The sequence below is a fragment of the Mobula birostris genome, chromosome 4 (genome assembly GCF_030028105.1).
Source record: "Mobula birostris isolate sMobBir1 chromosome 4, sMobBir1.hap1, whole genome shotgun sequence".
Lineage (NCBI taxonomy): Eukaryota > Metazoa > Chordata > Chondrichthyes > Myliobatiformes > Myliobatidae > Mobula > Mobula birostris.
In genome coordinates, this window is record NC_092373.1 from 87,088,952 (window position 1) to 87,112,256 (window position 23,305).

At 39.2% G+C, this 23,305-nt stretch overlaps 1 long non-coding RNA gene across 1 annotated transcript in view; it reads right to left on the minus strand.

The window, feature by feature from the left end:
• Positions 1-752: 752 nt before the first annotated feature.
• Positions 753-23,305, minus strand: part of LOC140196461 (uncharacterized) — a 28,725-nt gene continuing 6,172 nt past the window's right edge. Inside the window, exon 3 of the long non-coding RNA XR_011885721.1 lies at positions 753-1,269. This is a non-coding gene — a long non-coding RNA (uncharacterized lncRNA). The remainder of the gene's footprint in view (positions 1,270-23,305) is intronic.

The following is a 23,305-nucleotide window of genomic DNA, read 5'->3' on the forward strand; positions in this document are numbered from 1 at the left end:
GATGACTGGCTAATTAGATTTTTGCATTAATGAACAGGTGTACCTAGTTTTAGGGAGGGGATTGGGATGGGGGGTAGTCAGCAAATGTTATGCTCCGTCCCTGACTCTATTTAACTGGTGAAGATGTTATTCCATTTGTTTTGTTCCTTGTTAATGTCTGAAATGCTGTGAAGCATTACAACAAGAGGATCAGTTGCTGACCACAGACAAAGATTTTTTTTTAAAACGACATTAATTTCAGAGGAACTCAGCAGGTCAGGCAGCATCTATAGAAATGCATAAACTGTTGACTTTTCGGGCCGAGACCCTTCTTCAGGACTGGAAAGAAAGGGGCAAGATCCTAGAATAAAAAGGTGGGGGAAGGTGGGATAGCTACAAGGTTATAGGTGAAGCCAGGTGGGTAGATGAAGGGCTGGAGAGGAAGAAATCTAATAAGAGAGGAGAGTGGACCGTAGGAGAAAAGGAAGAAGGAGGGGCACCGGGGGAGAAGATAGGCAGGTGAGAAGAGCTAAGAGCCTAGAGTGGGGAATGGAAGAAGAAGGAAGAGGGAGAGAAGAAGAGGGGAGAGGGAAATAATTTTTTTATAACAGGCTACCCACACAGAATATGAGGTGTTTTTTGGACCAAACCTTTCTAGTCTGGAAGAATACAATTTTCTGATTTATTTTTGGATAATTGTTTTATGTCTTTTGAACAATTATCTAATAAATATAATTAGATTATTTAGATTATGAAGACACGTAGTCCCCTTTTATTGTCATTTAGTAATGCATGCATTAAGAAATGATACATTATTTCTCCCGGTGTGATATCACAAAACACAGGACAAACCAAGACTGAAAAAACTGACAAAACCACATAATTATACATATAGTTACAAACAGTGTAACAATACCATAACTTGATGAAGAAAGTCTGTGAGCACAGTAAAGTTCAAAGTTTCTCAAATATCCCACATCTCACGCAGACAGGAGAAGGAAGAAAAACTCTCCCTGCCATGCTGACCATAATCCGACTCTGAGTCATCTGAAAACTTCGAGCTCTGATCAGCTCTCCGACACCGAGTACTGAGCGGCATTTCTGCTGAATGATTCAACCTCCTTCTCGGTCGCCAAAAGCAGGCAAGGCTAGGGATTTTGAGGCCTACCCTCCGAAAGATTCCCGACCACACAGTAACGACAGCAGTGGACAGGCGTTTCAGAAATTTCTCCAGATGTTCCTCTGTGCTTTCACGTCCACTCTCCATCAAATCCGAATTGTCCACGGCCCCTATTTAACAGATACGACATCATTTTTCATCGGAGAGCTCAGCACGCGCGGCGCGCTGCCATCTTCCTCTCCTGCAATTTACCTAGATCCCACTTTTTTAGATATCTACAGATCAGAAACTTTTTAAATACTGTTCTTACTACCTTTCCTATTTCATATTCTACTGAAATAATGAAAAAAATTTAGATTTAAATCCCTTTCAAAAAGGTTCAATAGCAATTATTTATAATATGATAATGAATATAAATCCAGATGTTTCGAATACAATTAAGAACGATTGGGAAAGGGAACTTAAGCTTACTTTAACTACTGAGAAATGGCAAAAAATTTTTCAACTAGTTAATTCTCCCTTTATATGTGCTAAACATGTGTTGATACAGTTTAAAGTTGTACATAGGGCTCATATGTCAAAGGATAAATTAGCTCGTTATTACTCTCATATAAACCCTATATGTGATAGATGTCATTCTGAGATTGCTTCACTAACTCATATGTTTTGGTCATGTCCTTTGTTGAAGAAATATTGGGACGAAATCTTTGATATTATTTCAACTGTTTTGAATATTGATCTACAAACTCATCCTATTACTGCCGTCTTTGGTTTACCAATGATAGAACAACGTCATCTGACCTACTCAGCTTGTTGGATGATTGCTTTTGTTACTCTAATGGCTAGAAGATCTATACTATTGAATTAGAAAGAGATTAATCCTCCTACTGCATTTCATTGGTTTTCTCAAACTATGTCTTGTTTAAATTTAGAAAAAACTTAGAAGTGTCATTTATGACCCATCTATTAAATTTGATGAGGTTTGGAGAACATTTATTCAATATTTCCACATGATGTAATTTGACCCTTTCCAATTCTATTTTGTTACTTCAATATTTGGGGAGAGGAGCGGAAGTGGTGACACTATTGGTTCTATCTGAGATATCATAATAGCCCTTTCTTTTTCTTTTTTTTCCTCTTTCGTTTTCTTCTAGTTTGGTTAGATTAGTTCTTTTTTCTAATGGGATATATATTTTTTCTTTTCTTGTTTTTTTTAAATTTTTCATTTCATTTTTAAATTGTTTTATTAATATATAATCTTCTACAGCTATAAAATAAAGACATTCAACAAATTAGTATGTATATGATTAATAAAGCTGAAAAAAACATATATGATAATGAAAAAAAATTTATAAAAGGAAAAGAAGGAAAAAAGAGAACCCCAGCTAACTAAACAAAAACCCCACTAACTATTAAACAAAAAAAGAGAAAAAAAAAGCCCATTAGGAACTAACTCCTGGAGCAATATGTCTTACAATCATTTATATATATAAAAAGAAGAAAAAGAAAGCAACAACCACCAAATCATATTTATATAACATAAAATTGGAAGGAAACCATGTAAATTGTTTCAAATTAAATGATAATATTTAGCAAAAGAGCTCCACCTTCTCTCATAATCAAATCGGGGATCAAAAGTTCTACTTCTAATTTTTTCCAAACTAAGAGTTAACATCACTTGGGAAAACCATTGAGTTGGTGTCGGAGCAGAGGTATCTTTCCACTTCAATAAAATAGCTCTTCTTGCCAACAATGTAACAAATGCAATTACATGTTGATTTGAAAATAAAACACCCTGAATGTGATGTGGAACTATTCCAAATAGAACAGTCAATGTATTAGGTTGTAAATTAATTTTCACAGCTTTAGAAATTGTAGAAAATAAAGATTTCCAAAAAGATTTCAATGGGGGACATGACCAGAACATATGTGACAAAGTAGCTACTTCATTTTTGCACCTATCACAATAATTATCTGTATTAGGAGATATTTTGGATAGCCTCTCTTTTGTTAAATAATAACAGTGAACAATTTTAAACTGAATTAAACAATGATTGTCACATATCGAAGAACAATTAACCATTTTTAGAACTCGCGACCGATCTTCATTAACAAAAGTCATATTAAGTTCTCTCTCCCAATCCTGTTTAATCTTTAGTGAGAGGTTATCTAATTGTAGTAAAAATAAATTATAAATTCTACCAATGGAGCCTCTCACTAAGGGATTTATATTCAAAATGGTATCCAACAAATCAGATTCTTGCATATATGGAAACGTAGAAACATATTTTTGTAATATTGCAAGAAATGTGTTGAGAGAGAGAATATTTACTAATTAACTCTTCAAAAGACATCAATCGACCATCACTAAATAGATCTGCAAAAGAACAAATCCCCTTAATTCTCCACAAAAGAAAGATGGGATCAGTAATTGAAGGTTTAGATAGCAAATTTCAAAATATAGGACGAGAAAATTTAAATTGTTTAAAATTAAAAGAGTTGCGAAACTGAAACCAGATCCGTAAGGACTGTTTAATAACAGGATAGGAACTTAAATTGGAAATTTTAGCAAGTTGTAAAGGTAATGGTAGTGAAGTTAAATAAAATTGATTAAAAGTTTTAAATTCCAAATCAATCCAGGCTGGCTTTTGGTTCTTATCGAGCCAATGTAACCAAAAGCATAATTGTTGAATATTAACAGCCCAATAATACAATCTTAATTTAGGTAACGCGAGTCCACCATCCGTTTTTTTAGATTTTTGTAAATGAAACTGTTAACTCTTGGTTTTTTATTATTCCAAATAAAGGGCGAAATAGTAGAATCAATTTGATCAAAAAATTTTTGGTTAGAATGATAGGTATATTTTGAAAAATCTTGGTAAAATCATCATTTTCACAGCATAAATACGACCTATTAAAGAAAGTGTAAGAGGATTCCATCTAGAAAATAATTGTTTCATAGAGTCGAATAAAGGAACTACGTTAGCTTTATAAAGATCCTTATTTTTTTTGTGATGATAATACCCAAATATTTAAAAGAATTCACAATTCTAAATGGAATATCCTTGTGTATAAAAACAGGAACATTTAAAGGGAATAATCCATTTTTATTTAAATTATGTTTATATGCTGAAAATTTTCCAAAATCATTTAATAATTCCAAAAGATTAGGAATAGAATCTTCAGAATTCGAGATATAAACCAAAAGATCATCTGCATAAAGAGAAATCTTATGTGTGGTCCCATTTATAGAGATACCATGAATATTTTTAGCTTCAAGGATTGTTATAGCCAAAGGCTCCAGTGAGAGATTAAATAATAAAGGACTTAATAGACACCCTTGTCGAGTACCTCCTGAAAGTACAAAAAAGGGAGACCTAAGATTATTAGTAATAACAGTAGTGATAGGGTTCTTATAGATCATTTGAATCCACTTATTAAAATTATTACCAAAGCCAAATCTCTCTAACACATTAAGCAAATAAGTCCATTCAACTCTATCAAATGCCTTTTCTGCATCCAGAGAAATAACACATTGGGGTGTTTTGGATAACGGTGAATATATAATATTCATCAATTTCCTAATATTAGAAAAAGAGTGATGGCCTTTAATGAAGACTGTTTGATCGATAGAGATAATTTTAGATAAAATGTTTTCCAAACAGTTAGCCATTGTCTTGGAAAGAATTTTAGCATCCACATTTAATAGCTAAATAGGTCTATAAGCTGAAAATTCAGTAGGATCTTTATCTTTCTTAAGGATTAAAGAAACAGAAGCTTCATAAAAAGAGGGTAAATTACCTTTCTCAAAAGACTCATGAAATATTTCCAAAAGGTTTGAAGAAAGTAATTTTTCAAATTTTTTGTAAAATCCTACCGAATAACCATCGAGTCCAGGCGCTTTACCTGATTGCATTGACCATATAGCTTTCTGAATTTCATGCTCAACAATTGGAGCATCGAGGATCTGTTGATCTTCAGCAGTAATTTGAGGAAATTTAATCTTATATAAAACAGTTTTCATTTTAGAGGAATCTGCTGGAAACTGAGATTTATAAAGATCGGAATAAAAATCCTGAAAAATATTAATGTCTTCATAATTACTTACTATATCTCCATTATCTTTACGAATCTTTAAAATTTGTCTTTTAGCTTTAGCAGCCCTTAACTGGGAAGCTAATAGCCTATTATTTTTATCCCCAAAAATATAAAACTGACTTTTTAATTTAAGCAAATATCCTTCAATAGGATAAGTTAATAATAAATTATATTGTGATTGTTGTTCCACTCTTCTCTTAAACAATTCAATGTTTGGAAGGATTGTGTTGATACTATCTAATTCTTTAATTTGTTTAGCAATTTTATCTAATTCTATTCTTGTCTGTTTCTCCAATTTAGCTAAATAAGAAATAATCTGACCACGTAAATAAGCTTTTAACGTATCCCAAATTACTAACTTTGAGACATTTCCTGTGTTATTAAAGAGAAAAAACTCTTTTATCTGAGTTTCAATAAACTCAACAAAATCTGAACTTTGTAACAAATGTTCTGGAAAACGCCAAGGTGGTCTTGTAGAAGTAACATCTTTCCAATCAAATATTAAATTTAAAGGAGCATGATCAGAAATAACAATTACATCATATTCACATTTCTGAACATTAAGTAAAAGTCAAGGGTCGGCTATAAAAGTCGATTCTCGAATATTCTCGAACATGTAAAAAAAAGGAATATTCTCTACCAGTAGGATGCAAATGTCTCCAGACTTCAATTAAACCATAATCAATTAAAAAGGAATTAATAAGTGATGCAGAACGATTAGGGAGTTGATGTCTAGATGATGAGTTATCTAACAAGGGATTTAAGCAAATGTAAGGCCGTTTCGTCTCTTATGTTACTGCGTCAGCTAATTAAAATGGCTTCTTTTTTATGTTATACTTGGGCATGCTTCTTTGTTATGTTAAATGCTGAGAAAGTACTTCCGCTAGCAGCTTGTTGAATCACGTTACTGATAAGAAGATGTTATGAACCAATTGCGATAGTTGTTATGTTTTTGATGTATCTGTAAGATATTGCATGCGCGGGGTTTTGGGGCAGAAGGCCGGAGAGCGGGACAGAGGATGGACCAGGTGCTGTGATTTCCGCTAACGGGGTCAGACCCTGAGGAGGGCGTTCGGTGAGGAGATGGAGACGGACTCGTGTGGAGCGTCTGTCGACCACCGTTGTTGGTCCCAGGCGGCGGGTCGAGGTGGTCCGAGGGGACGCAGGGTGAAGAAGAAGGGTCCTGAGCTCCAACTGTTTGTGCACGAAGAGATTGAACTTTGATAAGTGTGGTGCCTTTATTTTCCTTTTATATTTTATTCTCTCTTAATTATTTAGTTCCAGTAATATCTATAAACTGTAAATCATTTAATCGTATCTGGTGTATTGTCTGTTATTTGGGCGGGGTGGGTTACATCACAGAGCATCCACACAAACTATTACCCAGTTTGGCGGGGCCGAGGGCTGTTTCCCTAGATAACAGCGAGCCGAGCGACCCTGAGGTTGGCCGGGGTGGGGGGGGGGGGCTACACAAATATTAAAATTTCCTCCCATTAATAACATATATTCATTTAAATCAGGTAATAGAGCAAAAATCTCTTTAAAAAAGGAAGGATCATCAGTATTTGGTCCATATATATTAACCAAAGCCATTTTCTTATTGTAAATTGTTCCTTTAACAATCAAAAATATACCATTAATATCAGATATAATATCCTCAATACTTAACAAATGATATTTTTTCTGTTATGTGTACCAATAGAAGGGGCAGTGAGAGCAAAGGGTTAGTCTATTAAGTGCCGAGACCAATAGTGACTGATGCAAGTGGTGGTGATGCCAGATAAGAATGGACCTTGGATGTGTATTAATATATTTGGATGAAATGTAACTAACACATGAGGGAAAGAAAGGCACACACAACCATGATTGTCTTCTTTGCGGTGGAGGAAATTAATATTCGAATTGAGTACCAATCACTCATATAGCTATTCATAACTACAACAGAATTCCGTTGGTCCTAGAAATCTAGAGCAACCCAAAATGCTGAGCTCCTTGAGTTAATAAGCCTTGGTGGTGCAAAGAAAGACTTGTGTGTCAGCTGACAAGACATTCACCACAAGATACCTACAGTGGTACCAGAAAATTTGTGAGCCCTGTAGAATTTTCTCTATTTCTGCATAAATGTGACCTTCATACAAATCCTAAAACTAGTTCAAGAACCCAATTAAATAAATAACACAAAAGACATTATACTTGTTCATTACATGTGTTTGTTGGGAGAAGTATGTAAAGCTCTGGGTAATGCTATCTATACAAGTCAGGTGTTCCAATCAATGAGATGAGATTGGGGGAGTGGATTGTAGAGGTGCAATGCCCTATAAATAAGACACACAAGTCAAGTTACGGACAGCCTGCTTTTCTCAAGAAAGATCTGTTTATGTGCACCATGCCTCAATCAAAACAACTTTCAGAGGACTTTAGAAGAAGAATTGTAGAGATGCATGAAGCTGGAAAAGGCTACAAAAGCATTTCTAAAGACCTGAGTGTTCATCAGTCCACAGTATGAGAAATTGTCTACAAATGGAGGAAACTCAGTACTGTTGCTACTGTCCTTTGGAGTGGGTATCTTGCAAAGGTCACATCAAGATCACAACTTGCAATGCTGAAGGAGGTGAAAGAGAACCCAAGGTTAACAGCAAAAGACTTGCAGAAAGCTCTAGAACTTGATAAAGCCTCTGTTCAGTGTCCACTATAAGAAAAACACGGAACAGGAATAGTGTTCATGGAAGGACACCATCGAGGAAACCAGTGCTCTCCAAAAAACACTTTGTTGCATGTTTCAGGTTTGCAAAAGACCACCTGCATGTTCTACAATGTTTCTGAGACAATGTACTGTGAACAGATGAAACAAAAGTTGAACTTTTAGGCAGAAATGCACATTACTATCTTTGGAGGTAAAAGGGAACTGCACACCAACACCAAAACCTCATCCTAACTGTGAAGCATGATGGAAGGAGCATCATGGTTTGGGGCTACTTTACTGCCGCAGGGCCTGGACAGCTTGCAATTGTTGAGGGAAGAATGAATTCAAGATTGTATCAAGACATTTTACAGGAGAATGTCAGGGTAGAAAGCCATCACCTGAAGCTTAATAGAAGTTGGATAAGACAACAAGCAATGACCTGAAAGACAAGGGTAAATCAACAACAGAATGGTTTAAAAAAGATTATTCGTGTTTTGAAATGGCCAAGTCAAAGTCCTGACCATAATCCTATAGTAATATTGTGGAAGGACCTGAAACAAGCAGTTAATACAAGGAAGCCCACCAACATCCCAGAGCTGAAGCAGTTTTGTAAGGAAGAATGCTCTAAAATTCCTCTAAGCCAATGTGCAGGACTGATCAACAGTCACCGGAAACATTTGGTTGAAGTTATTGCTGTACAAGGGAGTCACACCAGTTACTGAAAGCAAAGGTTCACATATTTTTCCAACAAATACTGTACAAGGAATATTGGATCCTCTTTCTCACTAAATAAGTGGACAAGTATCATGTTTTATTTAATTTGGCTCTCTCTATCTAGTCTTAGGACTTACATGAAGATCTGATCACATTTTAAGTGATATTTATGCAGAAAAAGAAAAAAATTCTACAGGGTTCACAAACTTTCCAGCACCACTGTACACCACATCCACTGCTCTGCCTTCATCAATCTTTTGTCACATCCTCAAATAATTCGATCAAGCTCATGAGGCATAACCTATCCCTCACAAAGCCATACTGACTATCCCTAATCAGATTACATTTCACCAACTGCTCGTAAATTCTGTCTCTAAGGATGCTCTCCAATACTTTCCCCACCAATGATGTAAGATTCATTAATGTATAATTGTGAAGGTTATTGCTATTACCTTCCTTGAACAAAGGAATAATATTTGCTACCTTCCAATCCTCTGTCACTATTCCCATGGCCAGTGAGGTCACAAATTTCATTTCCAGAGGTGCAGCAATCTCTTCTCACACTTCCCATAATAACATGAAATTTGACCTGCCAATTTGCATCCTGGTCTGCATTCTCCCATCCAATGACACTTCAGGGCTCTTTTATTCCTGGTATTATCCTTCCATATTTTGAAGATGAAACAGATTCAGATGGAGTCTGTAGTTACCTTTCAAACAAACTTTTTCATTATAACAAGTTGACACCATCAGGGGAGTCACTTGTCCTCGAATGAATTCTCTGCAATTTTAAGCCTTCATTATTCTTACACATTTTTTGTCTGCTTCCTCCTCCCTCAACCACCCCTGCAACACATAGAATCTCTACCCCATATGTGCCATTTATACTGAGAGTGAGATAAGTTTTTTAGAATGTAATGCGTTAGTACCTTTGTGCTACATAGGCTGTGTGCAGTCCCACTTTTATCTTTTAATATCAAGGCAACCTTCTGCAATTTTAAGTTTGTTGTTCAGATGGTTTCCAGCACGATTTATTATAGATCACTTTTTTGTGATCACCAATATGTGGTTGAGCAAGTTTGAACCTGTCACAGACTTCCTTTGCCAGATAACAATCCTGTGGAAAACCTGTTTATCTCTCCGTTACATGATCAGCTGTGTTTATCTCTCTGCTGTGACAGAGCCAGGAATACTCTGTTCCTATTGGATGTTTACTGGCACCCCTACATTTCATCTTTTGGGCTCTGACTTAGCCAATCTCATCACAATGACTGCTTATTTACACTCATCCTTCTGGATGATCAGGCCTTCGGGAGGGTCTTTCTTCACATCCAATTCTCCCTTAATTTATGTCATCTCCAGGGTGGTTTAGAAAATGTAGAGCACTCACATCTTCCTTGTCACTGTCCCAATTCCATATGTAACCAGATGACAGTTGAATATCATTTTTTATTGTTAAAGGGCACTTACGTGCTCACCCTCGTACTGCTAAAATAGCTGCCTGTGCCTTAAAGAGAAAAAGGAGATGTCATTTTGCATCTGCAAGCAGAAAGAAAAGCGACCGTGTTCCAAAGTGAATTATATTTGAGTGGTTTTCCTAGATTTGGTGAGGAAAGATTTTTGCAAGTAAGGTATTGGTGCCGGATAGCATGGCTGTATAAAGTTCCTTTTCGGCCTGGTAGCGTGAGTGGGGAAAACTCGTTTCAGGGTCTAGCCTACATGTGAATATTAAGCACATGTGTGCCAAAAGTTGCCATTACCGTATTGGTTTTGCATAATTTGTTTTATTTATTTTCATACAGCATATAAACGTGTGGACCGAAATTAAGCTGGGATTGTAACAGCAGGAACTGTGTTTCTTTTTAATTCATTTTGTCATTTTTATTTTGATAACCCTCTTTCTGCATTAAAACATCTAAAACAGATAAAGGAATTAAAGACTCAATAAAGTATCTGTTGTCCTGCATGTGTATTTTTCCCCAAGGCTACAAAACCTGTTTATTTCAACAAGCAATTTTACTTATTTCTTAATTAATAAGGATGACTCTAACCCCTTATACCTATTCCCATAACAACAAAACATAAGAAACAAAGCTACCAATGCCACTAATTGTTCCAACCCAAGGGCTGATGTAAACATTTAATCCCCAATGCCAAGCCTATTCAAGTGCAGTTTTTTCTCGTGATATCTCCTCGCTTCCCTTGCATGGTTCCATCTGTGTTTGTTCTCTTCTAACCACTCCTGTATTAACCCCTCCCTTCATCTACTGGTGTTTATCAGTCAGAGTGGAGGGGTGGAATGGACGTTAACTCTGTAGCCACAAACTCTCTCAGAACCTCATTGTCGTCACATCTTACATTCATGAAGTTGGTCTTAAATGTTTCTGACCGCGGAACTATCAATATTCTCGTATTGATTGATATTGGGTGTGTAAGTGTATGGACAATTATATTATGCCTGTGCAGGTATAATTTGTGAACTTGGTATGGAACAAAGGTCTTAATTCGCAGCTGGTGAGGCATTTGCTGAGTTCTGAACAAGTATTTACCAGGGAATCCTGACAAACCTAATCTACCTGGCTTGCTCTGGCTAAGGCAATAAGGAGGCAGTCAGATAGCGTGACATCACTCCATTGTCTAAGCTGTTGGGTCAATATCCAGTTAGGGACTTAATGTCCAGCTCATTGTAGCAGACCACCTTTCATTTGGGAAAGTAGCCATACAGAATACACAGAGCACATAATTTCCTTATCTTCTTCTTGAGATGTGTTCCCATCATTTCCTCATAAGGCTCCAGGATCCTTACCTCACTCGGGAACACACCTTTTCTCCTGTTTTGTTCATGTCAGTCATATCTTTCACTCACCTTTACCCCTTACACCCCTGACATTACCCTTTGGCTGCTCAAACTGCTTGTAGTTCTGCTCTATCTGGAATGCTGATTGCAGACCTTCCTGCTATACACCCAGCCCCCAGGAGTTCCTCCAGCCCTCTACAGGTTCTATGGCCTTAAGTCCCTTGCTCCTTCAACAAAAGTTGAGGTAATTGTTGTTTGAGAGTAGGACACTGAGTGAGGATAGCAAGACCAATTAATTTTGAGATCACCTGTACATGTTGATTATAGGGACCAATGTTACCTTCTCTCTAGTAGGTTTTGTCACCAGTCCCTGACCAGTCACTCCTGTAATGCCCTCTTCACTTTGCAGTTATGCTGGGGTGGAAAATACTATTGCCTGTGGAGATGGTGTAGCAGGTGGTATTGTAGTCATATTCGTATAGTCTGTATGAATTATAATTATTAAACAACTTTCCCCATCACATTGCCACCAGCTGGATACTCCATGTTGGCAGAATCATCTTCTCTTTTCAATATTCCATGTTTGTCCTTCTACCCACTCCTCATCGCACTATAGTCCTGAATTGTATTTCATTTTAATGTGTGTACATATATACATGATTAATTCAGTTTTGCTTGGTCCACTGCTAGAGCACAAGCCCTGTCCAGATGATATCATCTGTGGTCTCTCCACTTTTACAAGAAAACAATTCATACTCTTCTCCCATCACTTGGGTGATCAGTAGAATTCCAACCTATAGTGTTGGAGTAAATGTTCATTTCTGGAGTGTTACATCCTGTCAGAGAGAGATGAAAGAAGTGTTTCATATCATGCGCTTTAATCTGCAACCAAGGTCAGCATCAGTTCACGATGGTTCTTTTAAATGAACATGTTAGAGCTATAAATAAACCCTCATATGTTGTCTCTAAAGGAGTCCTAATCATTTCTGATCAATTCCTTGTCTCCAAAACAAAGAATGTGGCACAATTTCATTCAGAAATTTGTGTTCTCTGTTTGTAATCTGTTGTTCTCAGTATTTTTCAATAATTCTGTTAACTCTCACTTAAATATCTATTCGTTCAAAATTCAAATTTCAAAGTGAATTTATTATTAAACTACATATATGTCACCAACGATAACCCCGATATTTGTTTTTGTTTATTTATTTATTGAGATACAGTGCAGAATAGGGGCTTCAGGTCACTTGAGCCACGCCGCCCAGCAATACCCCAGTTTAATCCTAGCCTACTCACAGGACAATTTACAATGACCAACTAACCTACTAAGTGATACGTCATTGCACTGTGGCAGGAAACCAGAGCACCTAGAGAAAACCCACATGGTCATAGGGAGAAGGTACAAACTCCTTACAGGCAGTGGTGGTTTTCTTGTGGGCATGTACAGCAATAGAATCAATGAAAGGCCACACCCATCGGGATGGACAAGGAACCAGTGTGCAAAAGACAACAAGCCATGCAAATACAAGAGATAAAATAAACAATAAATATCAAGAACATGAGATGAGCAGTCCTTGAATGTGTATCCATATGATGAGGGAAGAGCTCAGTTATACCCTTTGCATCAAGAACGTGATGGCTGAGGGGTAATAACTGTTCCTAACCTGATGATGGGAGTACTGAGGCTCCTGTACCTTCTTCCTAATGGCAGCAGCAAGGAAAGAGCAACTTCCTTTAACAATGCTCCATGTAGATGTGTTCTATAGTGCGGAAGGCTTTATCCAAGATGCATGGGACTGTATCCATTACTTTTTGGAGGATTTTCCATTCTAGGCCATTGGTGCTTCCATACCAGGCTGTAATGTCAATATTCTCTCCACCATACATCAATAGATGTTTGTCAAAGTTTTAGATGTCATGCTGTGTTATTATGTGTGTACATAATAAAGAATTTCAGTTCCCAGTGTGCAATGCGGCTGTTCACACTTATAATGGAAGTGACGTTGGCGAGTTGGTCACATGAATCATGTCAGCTGAAACCATGACTGGAGTATCCTGTAAATAAAATATGTGTTGGTGTCTTTGCTTATGCTGTTTGTCTTTAATAAGAACAAACATAACACGAGGTCAGAAGTCAGCATGAGCAGGAAACACCGTGAGCAATTAAGAAGCAAACACTATGTTCTGACAGAGAGAAGCTACATGCTAGAGAGCACATTGTGTCCTGAAATTACTGTTGTTCACTGAATTCACCAAGAGAGATTCCGGTTAGAGCTCGAAAATTCAGTCATGGATAAGCTGAGTCCTCCCGCACTGATGAAGTTTACCGACAATCTAACTGATAATTGGAAACACTTCAAACAGCAATTCAATATATGTTCATCAGTGAGCAGAACCGAGGATGGGGTGGGGGGGGCGGGGGGGCAGACGAAAAATTGAAAGCATCTACCTTTCTACATGTAATCGGCAAAGATGCTTTGGACATCTACAACGGCTTTCAAATTGATGAGACACTTGACATTGGAGACTCTGATGACAAAATTCAAGGAGAATTTTGTCCCAAGTAAAAACATCACATTTAAAAAAACGTAAGTTATTTTCATGTGAACAGAAACAAGGTGTTAGCTTTGACCAATACAGGTGGCCCCTGTTTTCCAAATGTTTGCTTTACAACACCTTGCTGTTACGAAAGACCTATATTAGGTACCTGTTTTCGCTAACAGAAGATGTTTTCACTGTTACGAAAAGAGGCCTGAACAGCCAAGCTCCTCCCCCAGAACTGCATTCTAACCAGCAATGCTCAAACGCGTGCTTTATGTGGATTTATTTCATGCATCCATTAGCAAGATGAGTTCTAAAGTATTGGAAAAGCCTGAAAGGGCTCGTAAGGGTGTTACACAGCGTAAAACTAGACATAATTAAGCTTTTTGATCGTGGTGAGTGAAGTAAGGACATTGTCTGCACGTTGAACTTGCCTGCGTCCACCATTCGCACTATTTATACGCAGAGAGAAAGAATTTCGAAGCTGCCGATGTTACTGTTGGTTCTGCTCATAGCAAAGTGGTCTCTCTTAGTCGGCATCCAATAATGGATAAAATGGAAAGTCTATTGCTTGAGTGGATTGATGGGTGTACAAAGCGTGGTGTTCCATTAAGTTTTCTTATATTTAAGGAGAACTCAGTCAGTCTTTTTAATAGGCTGAAACAGAAAGCACTGGATGATGGTGATGAAAGTGTTGCGAAAGTGGAATTTAAAGGTAGTCATGGGTGGTTTGATCGGTTTCTGAGGCGAGGGCAGCTTCATAGTTTAAGCAGTGGTCCCCAGCCTCCGGGCCACAGACTGATACATTGCCGCAAAGAATGCAGTGGTGCAGCAGTAGGCGGGACGCACCCAGCACATCTTTAAGAAAAAAGCCGAAATAGTCAAGCTAATTAATTAGGTGCTGCACGGCACGTAAATGTCAGCCCAGATCAGAGGCGATTGCCGATTGAGTCAGGTGGTTATTCGTATAAGCAAATGTTTAACTGTGACGAAACTGCAATTTATTGGCGTCTTCTTGATTCCGGCAAGTGAAACTACACTGTACATACATTATTTCTACTTTATATAGGCTGTGTATTTTTCTGTGTTATTTGGGATGATTTGGCAGCTTCATAGCTTAAAGGTTACTGGAGAGAGTGTTTCTGCTGAGAGCGCTTGCATGACATTTTTACTGCGCCAGACAGTACTGCTCAAAAGTATTTCTACTTTATATAGGCTGTGTATTTATCATATCGTTCCTGCTTTTCCTATATGTTACTGTTATTTGGCATGATTTTGTAGGTTATTTTTTGGGTCTGGGAACACTCAGAAATTTTTCCCATATTAATAAATAGTAATTGCTTATTCACTTTACCACATTCCGGCTTACGAACCATTTCATAGGAATGCTCTACCTTTGGACAGCAGGGGAAACCTGTACTTAGCTGAGCTTCACACACTTCTCACAGCTTCACGTGACCAGCAACAATGAATATAGAATTGAGTCAGGTTTTATAAAAACAAACAAACATGCAGACAAACAAACAAATCCTGCTCAAAAATAGCGAAATGTATTTAAACGACTAACTTAACCGGCAACTCTGGACCAGTTCTTAAAAGGGTAAATGCGAAAACAGTTCTTAAAGTGGTAAATTTGAACACAGTTCTTAGAATGGTAAATTCAAAAGTCCAAGAGATTTATACAGTCAATGAGGAGAGACTTTCCTGAAGTAAAGAATACCTCTAAGACGTGACATTACTGCTAATCCCAGCCGGAAACTGCCTTGTCCGCAGGATTCACAATGACGGAAATAAACCGGTTTAGAGGAACTGACTTTTTCCTCTGGAGAATAGACACTGCACAACCCTTCCTGCTTTAGCAGTGGTTCCCTCATGCAGGTCACTACTTCTTGAACGAAGATTCAATAAAGGTCGATCCTCTCCAAAACCGCCGAACGATATCAGCTTTACTCAATTCGGTGAATTCCAGTACTTTGGTAAGGTCTTCACTCTCCAATACTACTTACAATAAAAAGTAGAACTCCACTTTAAAACGAAACTGTGTCATGAGACTATGCAGCATAACGGAGTATCTGACGAATTAAATAACGAACTAAACTTAAAAACTAACTGCGTCACCCCAGGGGTTTCCCTTTTATACCCGTGGCGAACATGTCATCACGTGACCTCACACTGGCGGGAAAATTATATCACCCCACCATCACATGTCCATTACCTCATGCTCATAAATACTCAATTACATCATGGTCATAAGACAGTCACAAGATATCCATGAGGTATGTAACAGTAAGTCCTGTGAGTTTGGAGATTTGAGAGACTCACCAGATAGAGACAAAATAGTTGGTGGAATCCCAAATGATGTTCTCAGAAGAAAGATTGCTGTGTGAAGAAGATTTAATGCTGGAAAAGGCTGTGAATTTGTGTAGGGCAGTGGAGAAAACACAATCTCGAACTAAGGAGATGTACAGGACAGAAATAATAGGGCACGCTGTGAAAACAGAAGGACAGATCACAAGGTATTTCCCGAAAGCAACCACATGGAAGAGAGGTAGATTCAAACAGCAAATGCAGTGAATGTGGAGGGAGGCACATCCCAAAGATGTGTCCGGCTTATGGAAAGTTTTGCAATAATTGTGGGAGGAAGAGTTATCTTTGCAAAGTGCTGGCTACCAAGAGAAAGTTGCACACTGTTGCTGAAGAAATGGAGGAAGTCCTTGTAGGTTCTTCACAGACTGGCTGCTGGTAAAACAGAATGGATTGTTCCAGTGTCTGTAAATGAGACAGTAATTCCATTCAAGTTTGACACTGGAGCTCAGGTGAATCTGTTAATGAGTGATGATTGCAAGACTCCAAGTTAAGAGCAAGAATTACCCAGTGAAAATAAAAAGTGACAGGACACACTGGAGAGAACGTTGCAGTAAAACGGAGTTGTCTAGTGACTTTTAAGCACAGGGAGCAGCACCTAAAGGCACAGTTACTGATTGTAGAAGAAAGGAATATAGCCAACATTAGTTCTGAGTGCATGTAAAAAGCTCAACCTGGTGAAAAAGGTTTTTGTCGTGGCTTCACAGACCAAAGTTGTCACAATTCACACATGAACCAGTACGCAGATGTCTTTGAGGGGCTCAGAAGCTGACCTGATTCAACTTGCGAAACTTGTAACAGCATCCGTGAGAGCTCCAGAGAGTTTATGCCAGAGAAACACAAGAAGTCCATCTTCCGTAGACATCGGTACCAGCTACACCGGCATGACAATCAGGATGCCAGTGCTAAACAGAGCGATCATGATGAAGTTGTTGCCAGTCCTGTTTACACATCATGCAGCTATGATTCAAAATCTGTCCCTCATCGACCTCCAGTTAAAGACTAGAAATCAAAAATATGTCCACGATTCTCTTCAAAGTTGAAGAGGAAAATAAAACGGAAGATGGGGAGAGCACACAAACCCCAAGGTCAGAACAACAAGAACAGTTCAACACAAACCAAAAGGAGGAGTTGCTATTGCCGATATCTTTGATTTGAAGAGCTGAGAGGTAATATTACAGCTATATAGAACCCTGGTCAGAGCCCACTTGGAGTACTGTGCTCAGTTCTGGTCACATCACTACAGGGAGGATGTTGAAACCATAAGAAAGGGTGCAAAGGAGATTTACAAGGATGTTGCCTGAATTGGGGAGCATGCCTTATGAGAGTAGGTTGAGTGAACTTGGCTGTCTCTCCTTGGAGCGATGGAAGATGAGAGGTGACCCGATAGAGGTGTATAAGATGATGAGAGGCATTGATCATGTGGATAGCCAGACACTTTTTCCCAGGGCTGAAATGGCTAACACGAGAGGACACAGTTTTAAGGTGCTTGGAAGTAGGTACAGAGGAGATGTCAGGGGTAAGTTTTTTACCTAGAGCGTGGTGATTGCGTGGATTGGGCTGCTGGCAACGGTGGTGGAGGCAGACACAATAGAGACTCTGATAGGTACTTGGAACTTAGAAAAATAGTGGGCTATGGGTAACCTTAGGTAATTTCTAAGGTAAGTACATGTTCAGCACAGTATTGTGTGCCAAAAGGCCTGTATTGTGATATAGGTTTTCTATGTTCTAAATTTCTATGCTTTATGCTATCTATGATATGCAGTAAACAGAAGGAGCTCTGTGAATTGAGACAGAATCACTTGGAACTTACGAAAGACTCACTGATCACATGGATGTAGTCCAGGACTCCATTATGAGGCACATGGGACAAATTATGGTCACACAGCAAGGACAAGGACAGAGATCAACAAATAAGATCTTGGCAGATGGATGTGAAAGGAATGAACATGTTGATCAGAGTTCTCAGAAAGACAGTACTATTGCACTACATCTGTGGAAATAAATAACAGACCAAAAAGCATCATCAAACAACCTCAGACACTGACTGAGAGTTGCTAAGTGAATAAAGGACTGTAATTGCTTATCACAATTGAAGATAATGTAAATACCTTTGTTGGAAAGCATTACTGATTCTTTCAAGTTTATGAGGGTATAGTATTATGTTTGTTTTCTTTAAGGAGGAAGATATGCATGTACATAATAAAGAACTTCAGTTCTGGTTCACCCCGGAACCAGAAGTGACATTGGTGAGCTGGTCGCATGTACTTGAGCTGAGCTGAAGCCATGAGCTGTTCACATGAGATTGTGTGGAGCCACAGCCATTACCGCGAGCAAATATATTAACATAACAATGCTGAAATATCACTAACTCCTAACCAAGCAGGGGCACTGCTGTGTTTTCTTTATGAAGCACTCTGGTTCCATCAGCTGTGTAAGTCTAGGGAAGACAATCTCCGGCCCCGCCAAACCTGTGAGATTGAGGGTTAAGCCAACCCAAAACCCTGTTTGTGTGGATGCTGTGTAATTCTCTACCCTATTACAAATAAGTACCACTAAATAGCAGTCAGTACACCGCATACAATTAAACGAGTTGGCTTTGTAATTCCTAATTTGATTACAGGGTTAGTAAGGAAAACGCAAAAGAAAAAAGAAAAGGTCCATTTTAATGAAACAATCTAATGTGCACAAGCTGGAGCTCACGGTTTCTCTTTCGCTGATCCTCCTTCCATCTCCCAGGGCTTCAAACTATTCTCATAAGGCATGCTCCCCAATGCAGGCAACATCCTTGTAATCTCCTCTGCACCCTTTCTATGGCTTCCACATCCTTCCTGTAGTGAGGCGACCAGAACTGAGCACAGTACTGCAAGTGGGGTCTGACCAGGGTCCTATATAGCTCCAAAATTGCCTCTCGGCTCCTAAGTTCAATTCCACGATTGACGAAGGCCAATACACCGTACACCTTCTTAACCACAGAGTCAACTTGCGCAGCTGCTTTGAGCGTCCTATGAACTCGGACCTCAAGATCCTTCTGATCCTATTTGACCTACCAAAATGAACCACTTCACACTTATCTGGGTTGAACTCCATCTGCCACTTCTCAGCCCAGTTTTGCATCCTATCAATGTCCTGCTGTAACCTCTGACAGCCCTCCACACTATCCACAACACCTCCAACCATTGTGTCATCAGCAAACTTATTAACCCATCCCTCCACTTCCTCATTCAGGTCATTTATAAAAATGACAAAGAGTAAGGGTCCCAGAACAGATCCCTGAGGCACCCCACTGGCGATCGACCTCCATGCAGTATATGACCCATCTACAACTACTCTTTGCCTTCTGTGGGCAAGCCATTTCTGGATCCACAAATCAATGTCCCCTTGGATCCCATGCCTCTTTACTTTCTCAATAAGCCTCGCATGGGGTACCTTATCAGATGCCTTGCTGAAATCCATATACACTACATCTACTGCTCTTCCTTCATCAATGTGTTTAGTCACATCCTCAAAAAACGCAATCAAGCTCATAAATCATGACCTGCCTTTGCCAGAGCCATGCTGACTACTCCTAATCATATTATACCTCACCAAATGTTCATAAATCCTGCCTCTCAGGATCTTCTCCATCAACTTCCCAACCACTGAGGTAAGACTCACTGGTCCATAATTTCCTGGGCTATCCCTACTCCCTTTCTTGAATAAGGTAACAACATCCACAACCCTCCAATCCTCCGGAACCTTTCCCGTCCCCATTGATGATGCAAAGATCATCGCCAGAGGCTCAGTAATCTCCTCCCTTGCCTCCCACAGTAGCCTGGGGTACATCTCATTCAGTCCCGTCGACTTGTCCAACTTGATGCTTTCCAAAAGTTCCAGCACATCCTCTTTCTTAATATCTACATGTTCAAGCTTTTCAGTCTGCTGCAAGTCATCAATACAATCACCAAGATCCTTTTCCATAGCGAATACTGAAGTAAAGTATTCGTTAAGTACCTCTGCTATTTCCTCTGGTTCCATACTAACTTTCCCACTGTCACACTTGATATGTCCTATTCTTTTACGTCTTATCCTCTTGCTCTTCACATCCCTGTAGAATGCCTTGGGGTTTTCCTTAATCCTGCCTGCCAAGGCCTTCTGATAGCCCCTTCTGGCTCTCCTAATTTCCTTCTTAAGTTCCTTCCTATTAGCCTTATAATCTTCTAGATCCCTAACATTACCTAGCTCTCTGAACCTTTTGTAAGCTTTTCTTTTCTTCTTGACTAGATTTATTACAGCCTTTGTACACCATGGCTCCTTTACCCAACCATAACTTCCCCGTCTCATTGGAACGTACCTATGCAGACCTCCACAAATATCCCCTGAACATTTGCCACATTTCTTCCAGACTTTTCCCTGAGAACATCTGTTTCAGATTTAAGCTTCCAATTTCCTGCCTGATAGCCTCATAATTTCCCTTCCTCCAATTAAATGCTTTTCTAACTTCTCTGTTCCTATCTCTCTCCAATGCTATTGTATATGAAATATAGAATGCATCTCAATGATACATACATATCGTTGACATGCATTCAATTGCTGCCCAATGGTGGAGAAGACTCGATGGTCTGAATGGCCTAATTATGCTCCTATATCTTATGGTCTTATGGACTATAGCACTCAATCTACTATAATGATGGCATCAAGAGGTTGGTGATCGAATAAATTTCTGCCTGAGTAAGGATCTGGATCTGCTGCAATTCGCTTATTGCCATAGCAGGTCTGTAATGGCCTCAGCCACGTTGGTTCAACTCGGCTTTGGAGAATCCAGACAAAGGTGAAACATACATTATGCTGCTGTTTATTGAGTAGAGGTTGGGATTCATAACCCCTCAGAATTAGTCACCAAGCTTTTAAACATGGGCTGCTGTCCCTCTCAGCAAATGGATCATCAAGCAGTTTGGGGGCTCTTATCTAAGAAAAGATGTGCTGTCATTGGAGATGGTCCGAAGGAGGTTCATAAGAATATTTTTGGAATTAACGGGTTAACATATGAAGACTGTTTGATGAATTTGGGCCTTTATTTGCTGAAGTTTAGAAGAATGAAGGGATGCAATTGAAGCCTATAAAATACTGAAAGCGCTAAACAGAGTTTCTTTTTATTTATTCATTTGTAGGATGTGGGCATCGATAGCTATGCCAGCATTTATTGCCCATCCCTAGATGCCCTTGAGAAGGTGATGATGAGCTGCCTTCCTGAACCGCTGCAGTCCCTGAGGTGTAGGTACACCCACAGTGCCGCTAGGGAGGGAATTCCATGATCTTTATCCAGTGACAATGAAGGATGGTCAGGATGGTGAGTGACTTGGAGGGGGATTTCCAAGTGGTGGTGTTTCCAGGTACCTGCTGTTCTCGTCCTTCTAGATGGTAGTGGTCGTGGGCCTGGAAGGTGGAGTGTGGATGTGGAGAGGAAGTTTCCGATAGTGGGATAGTCTCAGACTAGAGGGCATGTGTATGACTATGTGTCTGCTTAAACTCCATCGATAAATTGATAATCAGTAAAGTCATCACTGACGTGTACTGACTGTGGTTTCTTGATAAGGAAGGTTCTTTAAACCTTTCTCTCAGGATATTGGTTCCACTCCAAATCAGGCATGAAAGGTCTTGTTTGAGTCAGGTATGAAAAGTCTTGTTTGAGCACGTCCCACCTCTCAGGAGGAGAGCCCAATGATTCATAAATGTCCTTCCTCTTACATCACTCCTTTGTGATGTATCTACTGGCCTAATATATCTACTTCTCACTTCACTAACATATTGCATTGTAGTAATCCTGAGATTATAACTCTGTTATTTATCTTTTTACCTAGCTCCCAAAAATCATCTTGCAGAACCTCGTCCATACCCCTGTCTATGTCATTAGTACCAATAGGGATAACAGCTTCCAGATGATCACACTCCTCTCTCCGAATATCCTCTACCCACTGTGCTCCTGGCACCAGGGAGACAACACAACATCCTCGTGTTCCAACTTTAGCCACAGAAACACTCATCTGTGCTCTTTACTATCATATTCCCATCAGTATTGCTCTGATTGACAACACCCTTCCCTTCTTGGATCAGAGACAGGTATGGCGCCACAGACCTATCTCTGGTGCTGGCCTTTGAAAGGCCATTTCCCCCACAACAGTATCTAAAGCTGCATATGTGTTAGTGAGGGCAGTGATCACAGGGTAAACCTGCTCCTTCTGCCCATTTCCCTTACTGCTTATTAGAGAATAGCAATTTAATACCTAGGGGAAATAAAACAGATGACAACTAATTAAATAAAGTAGATTTGCAGGACCAGGTGGTGTGTTGTAGTTGCATAATGTGAGAGCAGGTGGAGCCCATCATGGATTCTGGTGATCACATCTGTAGCAAGTGTTGGATGCCTGGCTCAAATATGATCAAGAACTGTTTTCTAAGCTTTAAACACTGCAACAGGGAGGGGAAGCTTAGCTGGCACTGTAATTCAGAGTGCAATCACACCCTTTATATTAACTATAAGGTTCACCATCACCAGTGAAATTAATTCAATAGCAAGAAGCAATCATAGTACCCATAAAGATTCTGCATAGTCTGAGCCTGTGATAGGTTCTTGCTATTGATGTAATTTTAATTGTAAGTTCCAGTGGCCGTGTTTCCTGCCTGGTGCCTGGGTTCAGAGCATCTTTTTTGCTCTCTGGAGGAATTTTGAACAGCGGGGAAATATCCAGTTGTCGTGAGCCATGGGGGTACCAATCATATCAGCAGAAAAGGAGGTTCTACTGAGGGAATATGGGTGTGGCACAAAGAATGAAGTGCGTTTGAATTCATAGAACACCAGTACCAGTGCAGGGGGAGGAACGAACTTTTTTATTTGGTTTTTATTCTTTTTATTTGACAGAGAACCAGTATCTGTTCCTGTGATTATACCATATCCAGTTACAATATATTTCTCTACTCTGTCTCTTCTTGAATTGCTCCGTGAATCACTATGCTAGGGTTAGGTTGCATATCC